Genomic DNA, 18,435 nt, shown 5'->3' with positions numbered 1-18,435 from the left:
TTTACTTGCTGTTAAAAAATGGCGTCCTACTCTGCTAATGATTCTGATGGAACTAAATGAAACTTATTAAATAAAAGCCTGAAAATAATCTATCCGCTAGAGGGCGTACTCTAGCGTTGCGATCACGAATTGTTGCATGAGTTGTAAAATATGAAGGATTGTATATGATGTGCTTGATTATAAAAAAAGGATTATAGTGTACTGTGTGGAATTCAAAAAATAATGAAAAGAATATTCATAGCTATTGACTGCATATTTGTTGAAAAAATACTTTTAGCATCTTTTTGGAAATAAGAACGTTGATAGTGTGAGGAAAAAACTTTTATTTTTTATTTTATAATTGGCGTATTACAGCCAACCCGATTCTGAGTTTACGACTATCGATGCTCAACCCCGCAGCCTGTTAATTTCGAACCCCACACAGAAGACAAAGACGATCTAGCCTTCCTGGAGGACTTTTTGATGAAACAAACTCGAATTTGCATTACATGGAAAGAAAAACTACGAAAATCTCTCATGGTTAGTCCGATGGCAAGGGGATTCTAATCCATGATCTGTCTACCACTGAGAATACTTTTCGTCAGCACTGTGGTAGGTGCGAGTCGGGAGCAGAACAGAGGAAAATTCTTAAAAAAATAATAATTGAATTAAGATTTCTCAACCCCTTAAATGGGCAATATTTTCACCCATTATTTTTTCACTCTCTTTTCCTCTACAGTTCATTCCTTAATGACACCCTTAAAACATATTTTTAGAATTCGTATTTAAAAGGAAGCAAAAAAAAAAAAAAAAAAAAAAAAAAAAGAGGAAAAAAAAAGAGTGTACATTAAGGATAGTAAATAAGGACTGATGCACCCTAAATAATTTTTAATAAAAATACGTCTTTCTCAAAATTTGATTTCGCAGGAATTACTCAACCGATTTCTCACAAATTTTGCATTTTGCCATTTAAAATTGCATTCTTCAAAACGATGTAAACAATTGCATACTCTACATTTAAAAAATGTTTAGACTATTATGGAATTATCTTTAGATAAATGAACTTTATAATTGAGTTCAAAAATTTTTCAAGATATGGTGAATTTCTTTTAAAATTTGGAGATATGGTGAAAAAGTAAAATTAACATTATGGGATCCAAACTTTGGGATGCTTCGTGACCGAACTATTGGGACCATATTTCCCAGATTACGGTCACCCCTACATTTTGGGGGTCAGATGTAACAAAATGAATTTATAATCTTTTTTCACATACGCATTTTTTACATGAGCCTATACTGAGTAAAATGTTCACGGAGACAGGTGGTCAAAATAGCTATTTAAATGACTTTGATTAGTTTTCCGTCTCAGGTTATTAGGAGTTATTAAAGTATTATGAGTATGCATATGAACATTAAAAATTACCAGAAATTATCAAAATCATCAAATTGAACAGAATAATATATTTTAATCCCTATAACAATCAAGTATTAATATAACCTATAATTGTGATTCTATAATTAGTTTTAATTTTTCTTACTTGATGAATTCCTACTGCTTAGAAATGCAAGTGATTTTATTAGCTTTGTGCAGCGTTATAATGTGTTATTTTTTCAGCTTAACTTGATCTATAATAAAATTTTATTTATTGCTTGAAGGTGATTTCTATCGCTGTATTTATTCCCCTCAATCACTTATAGGTATTTTACGTCTTAATAAATATGATTGAAGATATCATGAAGTTCAATAAAATCTTTTTTTTTTGTATATGTTTTTGTTTATAAATAAAGCATGTCATATAAATCAAATACACGTTGAGAAACATGTGAAATATTTTCTTAATGTATATGTTTTTAAAGAATTAAGTAATCATTGTTAATCAGTGGCGTACGCAGAATTTTTTCAAGGGGGGGGGGGGTTCATAATTTTCAGAAATTACTAAAAGAAATTCGAGTATGTAATAAAGCACTATTACTTCCCTAATTTAGACAGCTAGACAATTTTGACTTTTTATTTCGACAACATTGTTTAGTTAAATTTTGTTTTTATTTTTTAAGTTTAAGAATATAATTTTTTTTATAATAAGAGGTAAAATATTTTATTTTTATTAAAAAGTAGGAATAAATCAAGCCAGAAAAAACTACTCATACTGTAACAGCTACCTAAATAATAACCATATAAATGTGAATATTCCATAGAAAACCAATGAATTTAACTAAAAAATGACTTACCAACAAATAGGGAATTAAACCAGTATACAAACACGCTAAAAATTTATTGATTTATACTGTAATATCCAAACGACGGGGTTTTTTTGCAAGTTCGTTTAAAATGTCTTCGACAGCTGGGGTAAATTTTCCATGAATGCTTAAGAGCGCCAATCCATTCATTCTATTATTTCCCGTTGAGTTGCGTAAATAAGTCTTCAAACAGCGCAAAGTCGAAAAGGATCTTTCGTTTGCACTCGTTGAAACAGGTAGAACGACCAATATTTCTAGGAGTTTGAAAATGTTTGGTGTTATATCTTTATTGCACATTCCAAGAGCATCCGCCGCAGTTTTTGGAACACTACCTCCGTCTTCACTAATCCTTTTTAATCTTTTATACCAGAGTTTTAGTTCAGACTTAAGGCTTTCTTTACAGGTATCCAAATCTCCAGCGTAAAATTCCACTAATGCTTCAAAAGCCTTTATGTTTGAAGGTTGGCAAATGAAAGGATCGGCAGATAGAAGACACTGAAATCCTTTCAAAATATCACGATGCGATACAAATCTTAAGTTTAATTGTGTTATAAAATTTTCTATAAATGGAATAAAAACACTAACTCTGAAATATGTTTCCGGTGTCGATGAGGGAAAATTATCGCGATTTTTCTGTCTTCCTGTTATTCTAGGGATTTGCATGGAAGTGGAAGATCCAATGCTTGTTAGCATAAGAGAAGAAGAGCTGAATATTTCAGAGAATGTTTCAGTGACATTTTCACGCATTAATTTTAGATCTTTAATGACATCTTCTGCAAGACTCACTGCCTCTATCAAATCTATGCTTGTTTTTTGTAGGTATCTACAGAGATGGATTGTTATGGTGAAAACTTTGTAAATGCACAAAAGAGATATTACGAACTGGCAATTAGATACTGTGCACAGTAAAGAATTAGCCTGGGTAGCTGATTCCTTATCCTTCCATTCTGATATTTTTTGTAGTGTTTCGGCGATAGGCTCGAAAAGTTCCACCACAGCGGTTACTGAGTCGTATCTTTCCATCCAACGGGTTGCACATAGCTGTTTAATTTTCTCCCTCTTAGAGCTGGTTTCCATCTCCTCTATTGCTGAAGATAGGACATACTGTCTTTTTGGCGTATTTAAAAAGTCGTATAATGTTTTAATTGTCCCTAAGCAATTTCTAATGCCAGTTATTTCGCATGCATTTGATACAGCCAAATTGAGGCTATGAGCAGAGCAATGTACATAGAGTGCTGATGGGACAATACTTCTTACGTGGGCTTGTACACCATTAATTTTTCCACTCATTGATGCAGCACCATCGTACCCCTGTCCACGTAACTTTTTTATATCAACTTTCATAGACTGTAATTGGTCTAATATTGTTGTTGCTATTGCTTTTCCGGTTAAGTCATGCACCGGAATGAATTGCAAAAACTGTTCGGTGATGTTAAAATTTTCTTTATCGACATATCGAACGCATAACGATAATTGCTCTATACCTGCAATATCAGTTGTTTCATCTGCAAGAATGGAAAAGCAAGTTGCATCATTAATCTTGCTGACTAGTTTTTGCAGGATTAAAATATTGCAAACCTCAATAACTTCGTTCTGAAATCGAGGGCTGGTATACTGAGCATTTTTTCTGCTTGACTCTGAAATGTTCTTAAGAGTCGAATCGTTCTTACTCCGGAAACGAAGCAATGCCCGAAAATTTCAGTCGTTCTCTTCACCTGGTTGTTCAGCAATTATTCCCGAATCCTTATGTCCTCTTAGAGCGAGACCTTGATTTCCACAAAATAGGATGGTTTCAATGATTGGAGTAATGTTTTTTCTATTTTCTAATTTTCTTCTGCTTGCTGCACTGTCAACTTGTTCATCCACAGGTTTCACCTTTCCAAATAAAATATCGTTTAATGTCCCAGCAGTTTCGATCGATTTTTTGTGATAAAGACATTTCTCGTGTTCAGAAAATCGCTCTACAGCATTTTTCCAGTTGTCAAATTTTACATTGCACAGTTGGCCTAAAGGTTGCTTTCCAGAACCGGCACCACTTGGGGCGAAAAGTACACAAAATTTGCAAAAAGCACCACCCTTAACCTCTGAATATGCAAGCCATTTCCAGCGATAAAGCCATTTGTACTGAAATTTCAATTTTCTTTTTCCTTTTTCAGGAAAAACAAATGCTGGATTGGGTTCCCAAACATTTTTAAGTATATCCAGTTTTTTATCCTCGCATGTATTATCTTCTGAAAAAAGTCCAATGTCATATGGGTGGGAAGTAACACTTTGAGGGCCGTTTTCACATTCATCAGATTCTGTTACGCTAGAAACGTTTTCTTCAACGGAAGTATCACATTTCTGTTCAACAGAAAAACCTACATTGGTACTAGATGCTGTCACCTCACTAATTTCAGGTCGTGATTTTTTCTCAAAGTAATTAAAATTTGTTAAATTCTTGCGTTTAGACATCCTAAAGATCCAAGAACAGCAAAAATATATACATATATATTGGCACAGAAATATCCACTAAGCTACGATCTCAAAGTTTCGAGCTGGAATGAGTAACTTCAACGAGCACAGAGTCTCCAAAACAAAACAGATTTAGAAACAAGCTCCGAAGGACAAGCGGCAGAGATAACTCTTAGTCTGACTAAAATCGAAAATAAATGTAACCCCCTTTCATATAATTTTTTTTAACCGCATCTGCAAAATTCTCGAATTGTCTCAAAGACGACAGAACGTCTATGATTCCAGACCTCGCGAATGCCAGCCAGTCTCGAAAACTATCGCGACTGGCAGGTCAGAAAGGAACCAGTGATCGGGGCTCGCCCGTAACAGTATCACGTGAATTTGGTTTCAAAAATACAACCCTATTATAGTAAATGTTTTATCAGTATTCTGAGAAATACCGTGAGAAAAAAAAAGTAGGCATAAGGCAAATAAAAATATACAGCCTTAAAAAATAATAACCAGCATAATTTCTACTAAAATTTATATTTTTGTCTGTATTATTTTGTAAATTCACTTTGCCTGAGCTCAAGGGATGGGGGGGTTTAAACCCCTAAACCCCCCCCTTGCGTACGCCCCTGTTGTTAATGTTCATCTATCCTAATAGATGAATTCGTTGAAATTATTTATACATTACCTTTTTTTTTATTAGACTTTAAACTCAATTTCTGTACTTTTATACATTTTCTGCATGTGTGTATCCAAAGTGATTGCTTAGGTAAAACATTTAGTCACCTCATCTTTAATAAACAATATTGTTTTCTGGTTTTCGAGATTTGCTTTTTTTCGTATTTCGAGTCCCCTCCTTCAACCTAATAATTAAAAAAAAACTATGTACATTTTTTAATTAATTAATTTCTAACAATATTTGAGAAATTAATTAATCTAATAATTAATTAATCTAATAATTATTGGTTAATTTGCAATAATATTTGAGAAATCAGTAGGTGGGGGGTTCTATACTTGTCATTGCCACATTCACCTCAATTTTATTTTATTTTATTTTGTCTCCGTCGTTGAACAGCCGTCCCAGTTTGTGAGTTTGCAACTACTAATGTTCAACTCCGTAGCCTTGTAAGTTTGAGCCAAATCCAGAGGACAAAGGAACTCCTGGATCAAGTATTGGAAGAAATTTGCCTTCGTGGAGGACTCTTTGAGGAAATTAACAAGCATTTGCGTTACGTGGGGAGGAAAACCACGAAAACCTCCCACTGTTAGCCTGATGGCAAAAGGTTCTAACCCATGATCCGTCTACCACTGAGGATATCTTCTACGTCAGCACTATGGTTAGTGGAGCCGGATGCGGACTTCATATCGACTAGCTATTTCTGGGATTCGAACCCGGTTCACCTCATTGGAAGGCGAACACTCTATCCCCTGAGCAATCATGGCTCTACCTCAATCTTATTAAAATATAACGGATGACAGCAGGAAAACAGTATTTTTTAACTATGTGTAACTCAGATGAAGAATATTTCAGTCTTGTGATGGGTCGCAATTTCAATAAACTGACAAAAATTTCTGAAAGCATCAGAATTTTTCCATATTTTATAAATGGAGCCCAGTGTGCTATATACTTGCACAAAAAAATAATTTCTCTATAAATATGGTCTAATGGTGCTTGAAAATTATTGATTTATCTCACGACACTATAAAATTCATACCATCACGTGTCTACTGTTTAAAAATTAAACTGCATTTCTCTTTTAATTAAATTTTAGTAATGTATAAGTCACTAATATGATAATATTCAGTAAAAAAAAAAGCAGAAAGGAATATTATATAGTACGTTAATTCCTTTATAGTAAATATTTTTAATATAATTTTGAGCAGTAAAATTTCTGAGATGTAATACTACATATAACATTATTAGTTAGGTTTATTATAATATAGGGTTGTTAGACTTGAGTTGCACAACAAAGAATAGAAGCTTTTAAACACGATTTATTAATTAGATGGAATTTCACATTTTAAGCAAATTCAAGGTGAAAAATATTCACTATAGAACGTCACCAGTTGCAAAGAATGTTTAAATCATTTTTGAAACAGAGGAAAAAAATCACACTGACCGACATGAAAATCTATTATATATAATTCTCTTACGTGGCTCCCAAATTTAATTCTCTTACGTGGCTCCCAAATTTTGGCTATATTTCTTTTCCGCCGGTGGCAACGTTTTCTTTGTTTTGAAAACACCAAAACATTCTGCCTTTTAATGATGTGTTTCTGATCTAATATATATGATTCTCTTACGTGGCTCCCAAATTTTGGCTGAAGTACTTAATAAGATAAGATAAGAACTAAATAAGATTCTTTTTACAACAGTTAAATATTTACTTTATTTTCTTCATTCATAGAGAAAACAGTCAGCAAAAAATTCTGTTAGGTTAAAAAACATTTCGCTAAAAAAATTACGAATTCTAAAAGAAATAAAAATAAACAACTTAAAAAATAAAAATGCTGTTGCCAGCCATAGAATTTTTTGGAAGTTAACTTAGCAACATAATTCAAAATGACATAGAAGCGCAACTAGATCAAAATTATGATACCTGAGCGCTTGACGTAACAAATCCTTCAATTCTATAAGTGTTGTATCGCCAAATGTCCAAATTAACAATTGTGTTCTTAAAGAAATTCTATAAAAACTTTTAAATAAACAACCTACTTCTACAACTGCTTCTTGAAGAACTTGGCTCATTGATTAAAAATATTGTTTTAATTTTACAGTACTAACTTTACTTCTACTTTCATTATTGCTATGACCCTCTTTCATTACATTTTACAACTTCATGCTAAATTTGAGGACTGTTTTGTGGTTGAATACTGACATTTAGAAATGTGTACATAAAAAAAATAATATTTAGAGGTTAAGAGTTGCCTCAGAAAAATTTGAATTGTTGACATTGAACTTAACATTGGAAACAATCGTTTTTATGAAAAATTGAATTATATTGATGACATCACAAACTAAAAATATTGTGTTTCAACTTAATAATACTACCTTAATTTATACTTTAGAATTGCCTCGGAGAAATTTGAATTGTTAGCAATGACTTAAACAAAAAGTTTTATTTTAACTGACAAATACTATATTATAATTTTAACTTTTTCTATGACTATACTCATTTTCTTCCTCTTTTCTTTGTTTTTTATACATTTTATGTTTTTGTGATAAAATAAAATACTTATAGTTGTTCTGCTTCTGAACACTGATGAAAACACAAAATGATGAGCTTCATCAACAATCAAAAATATATACATTTATTTTACAAATTCCATATTATTAAGGTGGCGCCCTTCAGAGAATTAAAAATACAAAATTATCTTCATCAAAGCCGATGCTTTACATCCGGCGTTCAGTGGCAGACTACTATTTCATATTGTTTTACAACACTGGTGGGAAAGCCCTCTGGTGGGAAAGACTTTAAAACAAAACATACAACAGTTACTTTTCTCAACAACTGAAATTTAGAATAGTGTGATTAAGAAAAAATATGTGAACTGTTTGCAATTTCAAAATAATATTGATATGTACAGGTTTAGAATTTTCTACAGTGAAAAGTTTTCGGAACTTCAGTATTCAAAAAAGTATACAAAAACTAGACGTTAAGAACGTATCCAATGAGCGAGCAAAGCGAGCATTGGATTGCGAAGCAATCCGAAATGAACTGCGAAAGCAGTTCCGGGGGTTGGTGAGCGCCAGCGAGCAGGGGGCGAAGCCTCCTAGTTGTTATATAATTTATTCATTTGTTATGTTTATTTGTTTTACTTGTCGATTTTGGGTCAATAGACTTACATAGCATAACTATAAAGAGAAGTTTTTTTTAAAAAATAATTTAATAATCAGATGGATTCTAAAATCATGAACAAATTTAAGGAGTTAAAAAATTCCACTAAAACATCTCCAATATCGAAGTGCATTTAGATTTTGATTCCAATCTGAGAAAAGAATCATATTGTCCGTTATAAAATTGTTTTTTTTTTAAAATTTTTTTTAATTTTCTTTTATTTTAAAGCTCTATTTGTCGATTCACATTTAATGGTTCTTCTTTTTTCTCTCATAATCTTGACTACGGACTTCTCTATTAAAAAACCTTAAGTAATAAGTTCTGTTTCTTATCACTTAATATTTGCGATACTCTTATAACATACGCTGCGCTTCTCAAGATAATATCACAAAGAAAATGAAGATTATATTGTCCTTGTCAAGTTCTACTTATCTTACCTGGATTCATGCATTATTTTTAAAGTTTACCGAGCAAATCTTCCGGGAAGATTACTGATGGGTTCAAAAATTACAGCAAGTGTTATTTATATATTTATGCATAATAGCTTACACACAGAAAGTGACATCTGCTTGGACTTGAACATAGGCAAAACCAGTAAATACCAGTTTAAAGGAAAGGTTAACTTACTTAGGAGAACAATTTGCGTAATTGTGAATTACAACCATAGAGGCGTATTAAAAAGTTTGTATACATTTCAATGCTGTCTCATGGAGTGATTTAGTTGCAATTAAATTGTGGTTGGCTAATATATCTTTTCTTCATTTCTAGCTAGGTTGATATCCAACATTTTATGGAATATAGTCGACTTTTGCAGCTGACTTAGAAAGACAAGTGCATTGTAAAACGTGATTTGCAAGTCTGTATTATATATGCATGTTTTAAACTTTTTCGACCTAAAAGAGATAAACGAAGGGGATTCCCAGAGGTCAGTTGTGTAGTTGTGAATTATTTACAATCGTAGAGGTGGATAAAAAGTACGCATCTGTTTCGAAGCTGTTTTATGAATGATTTACAAGCAAATAAACGTATAGTTGGCTAGTATTGTAAATATTTCTTTTCATTTACGATGCTCCTAACACTTACTAGCTCACTTCAAACTGGTTTATGGAATATTGTCGAGTTTAAATGATATTAAAATACAACACTGCTAAGCGTGATTTGCAACACTATTATTTCTGTAGGTTTTAAAATTTCCATCTCGAATTGTAGTGAAAAAAGTATTCATTGATGTCAGTGCTGCTTCACAATGTGATTTACTTGCAATTAAAAGTACAGTCGGCTTGTGTTCCATATTTTTCCTTTCACTCACTACGTTCCTTATGCTCTTATTTTACAGCAACGGGCTAATAGAATGTAAGTCACGTTTCGCTTGAAGATATCAATTGATATGCATCAAATGCATTTTGTATTCGGTATGGGATAGTTATCCCATAAAAGATTTACTACTATCTATGTTCAACTCCGTAGAATTGTAATTTTGAAACCAAGTCAGAAAATAAGGGAACTTCTTGATCAAGCATTGGGTTAAGCTTCGAAAGCTTTTTGAGGGAACTAATTTGTCTTTACATGGAGAGAAAAACAACAAAAACCTACTACGTTCAATCCGATGACAAGATATTACTTACTAATGATTTTTTTACCATTTGACATATTTTATGTTACTATTTAATTCGTTGCGAGCGGAGAGATGGATATGGATTGAACGGCCACAAACGGGATTCGAATCTGGGTTGCCTCATTGATTTGTAAGCGCTTCATCCTCTAAGCCATCCCATCTCACTTACAAATTCATCGCTATGCATGCATAACGTCAAATAGTAAACAGTCAAATGCGTAAGTTGAAATAACAAGTAAAAACTCAAAACTTCAGGCATTCTTTACAATTTATAGATGCAGTGCTTGCATTTTATATTTTGGTGGTAACATAGATATTTCTATTTTATTTCATAACCGTCGTTGAACAGTGACCTAATTTTGGGATTACTGCTACTAATGTTCAACTCCATAGCCTTGCTATTTTGAACCCAATCCAGAAAACAAGGGAACTCCTGGATCAAGTATTGAGAGAAATTTGCCTTCGTGGAGGACTTTTTTATGGAACTAACCCGCATTTGCGTTCCATGGAGGGGTTAACCACGAGGATTTCCCACCTGTAGACTGACTGCAAGGGGACTCTAATCCATGATCCTTCTACCACTGAGGACATTTTACATCAGCTCTGTTGTCGCAGCGATCCGGATGCGGAATTCGTATAGACCAGCCATGGCTGGATTCGAGCCTGGTTCATTTCATGGGAAAGCGAATGCTCCATCCCCTGAGCTGCCAAGGTTCAAGATATTTCTATTATTTTGTACATAGCCTAAATAAAGCAGTTTTATTATAGAACCTAAGTCAGATTTTGCTTAGTTATTACTCCTTTGAGGTTTTCAGATGTTTTTTTATATATATGGAGCTGTTTAAAAATATCGCTCTGTGCGTTTCTCTCTCCCTCATACGTGAAATATGGTGCAAATGTAACTAAATGTGCAATTTATTATATTATTTTAGCGATTACCCAAATTGTTAAGGAGAATACACGTTTTGTGTAGAAACAAAATCACAAGTTTCTTATTATTTATCACACAACCACTAGTACACAACCAATGTTATTTTCCTTGAGAAAATAAAGACTTTTTTAGTTGCGTAGAGACTTTTTTAGTGTCTATTTTTTAGTCAACTACTAAAATTGGCAACCACTTTTTGTAAAAAAAAAAAGAAAGAAAAAAACCCCACCAATTTTGTAAATACCCCCCCACTAACTTTAAATATGCGAGTGAGCCTTGGTGGCTCAGGTGATCAAGCGTTTGTCTCAGTAGTGGCTGGTTATTATCTAATTTTGCTTTCGGCTCACACCGAATACACTGCTGACGTAAAATATATCCTTAGTGGTAGATGGATGGAGGGATTTGAATTCCCTTGTATAACCTTGCTAACGGCTAACCGTCTAACCGACGGGCTAACCGTGTAAGGTTTTCCTCTCCATGTAAAGTAAATGCGGGTTAGTTCCATCAAAAAGTGAACTAGTTGAAAGCTAGTTAGTCCCATTACTTCATCAACGAGTTCTTTTGGCTTCTGGGCTGGGTACAAAATTATAAGGCTACGGAGTTGAACCTTAATAGTCTTAAAAGAATTGTATGACGGGCTGTTTAATGCGTGAGTTATAGAATAAAATAAGTATACTACCAAAAGTTATTGTGACAAATCGATACAAATTATATATTTGTAAGACGAATAAATAAATATAATGAGTGCAGATGTCAGTAATATATTAGTAGAATATATTGTACAAGGAGTATTTAAAAGCATTTTATGGTCAGAAAATAACTTCATTGTAATCACTTTTCTATCTATCAGAACTGCAAAGTACCTCAGAAGGAAGCAATAAAAGTAAAAAAAAATCTTAATTGGATTTTTTCTCCAAGAGAATGTTTATATGTCTGTCTAGATTGAAACTGTATAATTTTAGCCTCAAATCGCTCACAACGTTCAATATATTCTTCGATTTATTTTTCAGAAAAAGGTAGAAAAGGTACAGGCATAGTATTGGGCTCGTTCACGGCCCACAAGTGGTTTCCAAACCTTTGTCTTAACTTGTTACTAATAACCAATTTTCAGTTTTAATATTATTAAATCTGGTTTCAATATTATTCAATGTTACTCACTCCCTCTAATATTTTATTCATTAATTTTGCACTTTCTCTACTTTCGCAAAAAGCATTTTTAAAACAAGATTTACACGGTCTCGTTTTGAAGGATGCATCTTAAAAATTAATAACGATCATTCCGTAATTCTCAGTTTGTATTCAAATGAGAGGACATTTTCTTATCTGCAAGGCAGCTGCAACTTCCTGTGTCTATTTCCATCTCTCAGAATCATCATGATTTATTTATTTACTTACTTTTTTACGACCATGCTGTTATAATGACCCTGGTCTAATGCGACCGATAAGAGAATGAAGATAAAAGCGTCTTCCTAAGTTTGTCAACTTCAAAATTATGTTATGAAACATATATTACGTTTAGAATTTAGCAGGATACTAGTGATGAACTTTTTTTTTCTTTAACTTTCAAAAAAAAAATTTTTTTTTGGAGTTTAAAGAAGAAGAAATATGTATTTATGAAATATTAAAAAAAGCATGCTGAAGCGAACAGTAATAACTATAAAAATAATGTTAAGGTACAGTAAAGTAGCTATGAAAAACTGTGTAAAAAAAAAAAAAAAAAATGAGCTCATTAATAACTTTTTATCGAATTTTTCACAAACTAAGATGCAATCGTTATATTTCTCAATGCCTAACCTTAGCTATGTTAATTAATTTATTCGACTAATCTTTTAAGTTACAAAATCAGACTAAAAAATGTACTTATTCCGAACAAACTTCTTTCTTTTAAGCGAAAAAAAGGGGGATATAGCATTTCTCTGAAAGTATAGTCTCAACATTTTTGAAGAATATTTTTAGAAGATAATTATAAGATTGGTTTATTCAAAGATAATACAATTCGAAATAAATTCTTTTTAGGGCAATTTAGCTCTTATTGATTAAAAAACATATTTTATAATATAATATAAAATTAAATAATATATTAGTAAAATACATATTAAATGATATACAGGGTTATTCATAATTCCCTCTGTTTACTACAACCTTATGTTTACTACAACTGGCTTCAGTGGTACATGTTATTGTCATCTACCGGCAACTGCTTAAATTAAAACTTGAATACTTTCGGAATAATTTCATATGTTCTTTTTTACCATATTCGTCTTCGTTTTATTACTATAACGCTTCGAAACCCCGGAGGGAATTATGAATAACCCTGTATTACGTATGTTAGTTTTCATTTTTTGCGTTTTTTTACATCTCTGAAATTATTCAAGCACAAGAATATTATTTCTGAAAAACATTTTTTGAAGACAATAAGATTGGTTTATTCAAAGATAATACAATTCAAAATAAGAATTTTTAGTGCAGGACATTTTTCAACCGAATTTTGCGTAGTAATTTAAGATAAATATTTGCTGTTTTAATTACATTTATAATTTTCGATTAATTCAATTGTAAACCTTTGAGCAATTTTAAATAATAAAAAGAATGAATGCATTAATCATATATACAACTTATACTTGCTTATATTCACTTATACTTGACCATGGCTTCAAGAATGCATATTGTTAAATTATGTTAGAAAATACTTTGAAAACTTTGCATGAATATTTTTCAATAATAACTACATATATGTGTTAGAGGATACATATGAAGTATATTTGAATTCACATACGAATAAATAATTTTTGACACTGACAGATTTAATTAATTTATTTACCAATGATATAACTCCCTTCAGGAATCTGTTGGTTCACCTTTCACATGAAATTTTAATTTTTCTCCCTTAAAAGATTAGACGTAAGCAATTGCTTTAGCATTTATTTATAATATGTTTATAAAGACATTTTTTACGTGATTTTATGTCCTATAATATTTTTAGGTATGAGAATCAAAACTATGAAATAAAATGATTTTTTCATTAATGTTAAACAAAATTCAAACTTATCAGCTTCTTTAGGACATTCTATGCTCATTTATGAAATTTTTTATGATTCACAAATTTCTTTATAATATAGATAACAATTTAGTTGTTATTTTACAATTTTAAGATGCTTTGAATTTAAGTAAACTTTAATAATGAAGATGGCAGCACGTCCTTAAATTAGAACTTCACTACAGAAGTGTCTTGTGTTCTGTAACCTTAAACTAGATGGCAGCATTGTTTCAAAAATCACATACGTTTCTCATTTACAAGTTGAAATTGAGCTAGATAATACATAAGGCAACCAACAATGCGTATACTCATTGTCAAAATCATCTCCTTTCCCCCCATTTCTTTATCTTCTTTCACGGTAGGGACGGATGGTGGATATATGTCCCCCTCAATAATTGTAAATCTCTAAAAGATCCCTCAATATTTCAGACAAGTGAAGACAATTTTCGTTAATTAGTATCGATTTAAATTCCTGAAAGTTAAAAACAAGTTAAGTTAAAATTAATTCATCTTTTTGCAGTATTTAGCGCATTTAAGAATCTCTTAAGTGCAAAATTTAGTAAACTAATGTGACTTTTAGAATATAATTTCTTCCCCCTCAAAAATTGGTAAACCGCGACGCCCATGCTTGTTTCATTGCACTTTTCCTCATCTCTGTTTCTTGCACTTTTATTATATAAACTCCTTTGACAAGACTGCTAAAAATAAAGAATTCGATTTATGCTTTTATTTCTGATACTTGAGTCAAATTTCTGATACAAAGTTTTTAAAAAAATTACAAAAGAGGAAAAAAAGCTAATAATATTTCTTCAAGTTTCTTGAACATTATATTTTAACTAAATTTTTTTAAAAAAAGAAAAACGATGATTGTTTATTTATAACCCCATATCTCCAATACTAAGCGAATTTAAAAATGTTTGTATGCAATTATAATACTTCTATACTCAGAGATACGTAAAAAAATTATTTTGTTTAAAATAATTTATTATTTCTTACTAGGTAATTTTCTAATGATTGTAAGGTGTATTGAATTGTAACGTAAAAAAATTTTTATACCAATTTGATCTAAGTAATTTTATATAAGAAAATCTAAAATTTGAAGGAAATTGGTTAAATAGAAAGAGAAAATAAGAAATAAAATATAAAATGCGACTACTTTGAGATGACGAAATATGCTAAAAGTTAAATTAAAAGAAAATTTGACTGCTTTCTTGTCTAAACTATGGAGACAATATTTAGCAGATTGCGGCTATTCCCTTCCATATTTTGAAAGATAAGAATCCAAATTTGTCGAGAAAATATGTATATCTATTCAAAGAAAGAACATTTCTTTTGTCTGAAATATCATTTGAACTAATTTATGAGTATATTTTAAGCTAAATCCTTAATCCTTAACCGATCCTTCACAGAAAAGAAAAAGCTACTGAGGTATTCACTTTCGCTTTAATCACTATACAGAGTTCAAAAGAAAAAAAATGATCCCCCCGAATAACTTTTGATCTAATGATCAGATCTTTATGTTCTAGGACTCAATATTATTGGCTCGAGGGGGGTGACCTAAAATTTGCTAATTAATAAGGGAAGACTATATTTTAAATTACGAAATCAGACACAACAACGTAATTTTCTGAATAAACATACCTTTTTTTCGACGGATTCGAATTTCTGACCCCCAAAATATAGAAGGTAGCCGCAGTCTGGAAAATATGGTCCAAAGACCATTCCAAAGTTTGGACCCCTTAATATTATTTTGACTTTTTTCGTATTTCACTATACCTCGAGAACTTTTTAAGCGAATTGAATTGCACACAATTATATATATTTTTTATGCAAAGATAATTTCATGCTAAAAATAATTCTCTGTAAACATTTATTTTTTTATTTAATAAATGTCAAAAAAAAGCTTGAATTGTAAGGTACGAAATTTTTGCATCATCTTACAGATTGTATTTTTACATGGCAAACTGCAAAATTTGAGCAAAATCGGTCGAATAGTTCCTGAGAAATCGAATTTTCAATATCTGATGCTTTTTGAAATGTAATTAAATTTTAGGTCAAAAGTTATTCAGGGTGGTCAGTTTTTTTTGGCGCACTGTACAGTTCCGGTGGTTCGCTTTTTTTGTGCACGTGTGCATAAGACTTGCTATCTTGCCTAAGCTTTTTAAATTTTCTTTATTTATTTAAAATAGCATGGCACAACGCTCCATTTATGTGAACTGCCTTTTTCATCTTGATTTTGCAATTTAGTTCCTGACAAGCAAAAGTTACTTTAGTACCATTGTATTTTTAAAAAAAAAGAAAATTCGATTTTTTAATTTCTACTCACAGATAACCTTTTTTTTAAATTTTCATTTGATGTACTTTTGATGTAAAGTGTTCAGCTTATATCGGATGTAAATGTTTTTTCTTTAAATTTTTATATCAGTTTATAGTTTTTGATTAAATGCTAAAATGTGACTTTCGAGGTTATGCGTTAGAAGTTAGAGATTATCATTAAATTAATCCAAATTAAGGAACATAAAGAAATCTTACGTGCCACTTAAATTACATTACTTATATACACGTTATTAAATTTTTAATCACTTCAGATGAAAATTGTTATCGATATCATAGATGCGAGTATGAAACACATTGCTTTGAGAATAAGTCATTTAAAGCTTCATGTACACTTGCTCTGTATATTTCACAATTATGTGAGTCATAATTGTGAAATATACAGATGGTTTAAAATCAATGTTTTTAATGGTTTTAGATTAATGTTTTTTTATGGTTTTAGATCAATGTTTTCTTTTAATTCTACGGAATAAAATTAAGGGAAGGAATTTTTATTTAAATTTTCTAGTATTTAACAATATTTAAAAAAAAAATTTTTTTTTTTTTGTGGGGTTATGCATTTTGTTACTTAATTTTTTTTGAGGAAAAGATTTTTGACGATTTTGCACAACAGTGACCTAATTGCAGTAATACATCATTTTAATTCTTAATTTAAGAATTATGTGATCGACCGCTTAAGAAAAATAATTGCGTAAACTTTTTTGATCAATTCATGCAGCGCACGTAATAAAACATCCGAATAACCATACCATGATGCCTCCAACTCAAAATACTCTCCAAGTAGCGACAAACTTTAAAGAATATACGAAATCGATGATTATGATCTGTAGTTTTTTGCAGTGTTTCTTTGAAGAAATAAAGATTTATTGAATGAAAGAAAACTGTACTTCATTTAGATTGAAAGTTTTGTTTCATTACTAATGTAATGATATTGAAAAAAGATGCATTTCCCAAAACTAAAATAAAATTTTATGAACACGCTCCCATGGTCTCAAAAACTTATATTTTGCTAACGAATTTTTAAGCCTCATTCGATGTTTTCTTCGAAAAAATTATTTAAATAATAAATGATTATTTAAGACCATTTTTTAAAGAATATTTTTAATTATTTTTTAAGTCGAACGAATATCACTTTAATGATATAGGGAAAAAGGAGATAGTGGGGATATTTTTTAAGAATCTGTCAAAACCTTTTTAAGTGAATTGAACATTTTTTGCACACAATTATAAAATTCTTTCATTCAAAGATAATTCCATGCAAAAAGCATCTTATAGTGAATATTTATTATTTTGTTTTGCAATATTCGAAAAAATGTTGAATTGCAATGTTGAATGTTGGTATACAAGTTTTTGTATCATTTCAACGAATAAAATTTTACAAGGCAAAATAGTACGAATAGTTCATGAGAAATCAAACCTTATATGTATATGACTTTTTTGAAATTCAATTTCTCAGAAACTATTCAACCGATTTTGCTCATATTTGGCCGTGCAAAACTATATTCTTTACACTGATGCAAAAAATTGTATATCTTGCAATTCAAAAGTTTTTTTCGACCATTATTAAATAAAATAATAATTAAAAAATATTTGTTAAAAGTTATTTTTTGCATGGGATTATCTTTCAATAAACGAAATTTATAATTGAGGGAATTTTTTTTAAAATTCGCTTGAAAAGTTCTCGAAATATAGCAAAATACTCAAATAGTAAAATTAACACTAAGGGGTTCAAACTTTGGAGCACTCTTCTTACCAAACTACTGGGACCATATTTCGAAGATTACGGTTACCCTCTATATTTTTGGGGACAGAAATCCAAATCAGTGAGACAAAAGGTATGTTTATTTAGACAAAGTATGTTCTTCTGCCCGATTTCGTAACTTGAAATATAGTTTGCACTTATTAATTAGCATAATTGAGGTCACCCCCTTGAGCCATTAAGATTGAATCCTAGAACGTAAAGATCCGATCGTTAGATCAAAAGTTATTCAGAGTGGTCCGTTTTTTTGGCGCACTCTATATT

The sequence above is a fragment of the Parasteatoda tepidariorum genome, chromosome 8 (assembly GCF_982258835.1).
Source record: "Parasteatoda tepidariorum strain Cologne lab strain chromosome 8, Ptep-v5.0, whole genome shotgun sequence".
In the NCBI taxonomy this organism is placed as follows: domain Eukaryota; kingdom Metazoa; phylum Arthropoda; class Arachnida; order Araneae; family Theridiidae; genus Parasteatoda; species Parasteatoda tepidariorum.
This window is presented reverse-complemented; position numbering follows the sequence as displayed.